Raw genomic sequence first — 3,060 nt, 5'->3', positions numbered from 1 at the left:
GAAACTACTGGCAAAACTCATTAATCTATCTAGCAAAGGTCATGTAGTTGTCAAATTCAATAAATATGTATCAGTCCTTTTTTATTGTTAATTTTTTAACAGGCCCTCTTGCTGCATCTAACGGTGTTGGCCACTCTGGTCCTTGTGACACTCCCGCTTCCTTGGATTCCATTCCCTGTCTCCCAGTTCTGACCATTCCTGGCCAGACGCCCTCATGGGCTTCACTTCTGCCCACTCCAAAACCCAGAGCTCCATCCTCATCCTTTTGTTGTCTTCTTTTTTTTTCCTGTTGTTCATATAATTTTTGTCTTTCTGTATAAACTGTAAGATTCTTTGTGGAAAGGAACTATGGTTATATTTCTATGTCCTCCACGGTCCCTAGCACATACTGGGTACATTATTGGTTCTCAGTGAAGACGTGTTGACTCGTTTTCCAGAAGGGCTGTTAGCAGGCTTTAATGTGACTGATCCTATGGTAAAGAGGTAGATTTAGGCCAGGCTGATCATCCACGTTTCCGGCTTCAAAATCCGATCTTGCTACGCTGCCCTGATAGACTTGAGTATTGAAAGGTCACCCTGAGTGTTGTGAATGAAAGCACAAGACTAATCCCTTTTCCTTATCAGCAGGGAATGCTGTTTCAAACTATAATCTGGATCACCCTCTAGAACCTCGGAGAGAAATACCAGTGACAAGGGGTCACATGCTCAAAGGAAGAACGTGGGGCTGCGATTTGTGCCCTCGGAATATAGAAGTGGGGCAAAAAAGGTAAACCGGATGAACAATAGCAGGTTGGGGGCAGGGGAGCAGTTGCAGGCCTAACGGGAAGATACAACTGAACAAAGCTGGGTTTTAACTGTTTGCTATAAGTCAGCACCATTTAACAGCTTGAAGGAAGCGTGCATGAACGCTCCGAACAAAAACCAGACCCAACCCACTGCCCTTGAGTCGATTACGACTCATAGTGATCCTATACAGAGTAGGACTGCCTCATTGGGTTTCCAAGGCTTAATCTTTATGGAAGCAGACTGCCAGATCCTTCTTTCGTGGAGCGGCTGGTAGGTTTGAACTGCCCACCTTTCAGTTAGCAGATGAATGCTTTAATCACTGCACCACCAGGGGTCCTATGAACATTCCAGTCAACTAGATACCACTCTCAGAAGAAAAGTGATCTGATTTAGGCGTTCTTATTTTCCTGTTCAGGAGCCCTCATGGTGCAGTGGTTAAGCACTTCGCTGCCACCTGAAAGGTGAGCTGTTCAAACCCACCAGCCGTTCCACCGGAGAAAGATGTGGCAATCTGCTTCTGTAAAGATTTATAGCTTTGGAAACCCTATGGGGGTAATTCTACTCTGTCCTATCGGGTCACCATAAGTCAGAATTCGACTCTATGGCAATGGGTTTTTTTTTTTCAGTTTGCTGTTTTGTTTTAATTTTCCTGTTAGAAATATTGGAGTGTGAAACTGGGTTTCCCAAGTTAAAAAAGATCAGAGGAATGGCCTCTTAAAGATCGTTAATCAGCGTTAAAATAAAACTTCCAAAATGGTAAAACCATGGCTCTCACGCAAATATAATAGGAACATATGTTAAAGATTTTGTTTAACTCATCGATTACAGAGAAAGTTAGCAAGGTGTTATAAGAGACAAGTAAGCAACCAGGGATGCTAAATAAAGTTGCTAAGAGATGCAAAAAGGAAATAAACCTGTTAATAGGTACTGAGATAAACTTGCTAACAGGTTACTATCTAAACCAAAAAACCAAACCTGTTGTCTGTTAAGCTGATTCTGACTCACAGCGACCCTACAGGACAGAGTAGAACTGCCCAGAGGGTTTCCAAGGCTGTAATCTTTATGGAAGCAGACTGCCACATCTTTATCCCGCTGAGCGGCTGGTGGGTTTGAACTGCTGACCTTTGGGTTAGCAGCTGAGCGCTTAACCACTGCACCACCAGTGCTCCTAGGTTAATAGCTACAAGCACTAAAATGTCATGTTTGAAATAATCATTCCACAAGGTGAATCGATTGCATCTCTACAAGAAAAAAAAAATATTTGTATTTCTATGGACCAGAATCACTTGCATTACTATCGGTCAATGCACCTCATGCACAGCCGCCATCCATCTGTCAGTGGTGGCTTGTGTGTTGCTATGATGCTGAACAAATTTCAGTGGAGCTTCCAGACTAAGATGCATTAGGAAGAAAGGCCTGGCAATCTACTTCCAAAAATCAGCCAATGGAAACCCTGCAGATCACAACAGTCTGATCCCAACCGATCATGGGCACGGCACAAGACCAGGCAGTGTCTCATTCTGTTGTGCATGGGGTCGCCATGAGCTGGGGCTTACTCAATGGCAGCTAACAACAACAGTGAATCAGCTAACCTGAAAGATCCGATAGACAGCTCCCAGCATTCCACTGAAAGGTACTCGGTCATCTTTTGCCCATTTCAAAGTCTTTCATCATTTTTCCTGACACTCTTAATCCATTATGGGGATGAGCCCACATCTGAGGCTGTACTGAGGAAATGCCTGGCCCTGAGTAAGCACTCACCCATTGGTGGCAATTATCACAATGAAGTCATCATAGGATGACTGTTTACTTTGGGGGGCATTCGTGAATGTACACATTATGAGACAATTACAATTTGGTAGCAGATGGCTCTCCTTTCGTGGGTTTTGTCACTTAGATGATGGCTTTATAACTTTCGGACTGTCCGCCATCACTGTTACAGGCCCCGCTGGTTTGCAGATGGAGGCCAGGGCAATACCTCCTCTTAATGGCACAGCAGTCAGTCCTAAAAGCCTATGAGACGTACCTAATTCTGTTACTCCTCGTCATGGATTGAATTATGTCCCCCAAAAATGTGTGTATCAATCTGGCTGGGCCATGATTCCCAGTATTGTGCGATTTTCCTGTATGTTGTAAATCCTGCCTCTATGATATTAATGAGGGATGATGGGTGGCAGTTGTGTTAGTAAGACAGGACTCAATCTAAAAGATTGGATTGTGTCTTCATGCAATCTCTTGAGATATAAAAGAGAGAAGCGAGCAGAGAGACGGGGG

The 3,060-nt window shown here is 43.9% G+C and overlaps 1 protein-coding gene across 1 annotated transcript in view; it reads right to left on the bottom strand.

The window, feature by feature from the left end:
• Positions 1 to 3,060, bottom strand: part of LRP11 (LDL receptor related protein 11) — a gene marked incomplete at its 5' end in the record, with an annotated part of 50,814 nt that overhangs the window by 37,198 nt on the left and 10,556 nt on the right. The window lies entirely within an intron of this gene.

This window comes from Trichechus manatus, unplaced genomic scaffold (genome assembly GCF_000243295.1).
Source record: "Trichechus manatus latirostris isolate Lorelei unplaced genomic scaffold, TriManLat1.0 scaffold00002, whole genome shotgun sequence".
NCBI lineage: Eukaryota > Metazoa > Chordata > Mammalia > Sirenia > Trichechidae > Trichechus > Trichechus manatus.
The sequence above is the reverse complement of the archived record's forward strand: the minus strand, read 5'-3'. Positions and strand labels throughout refer to the sequence as shown.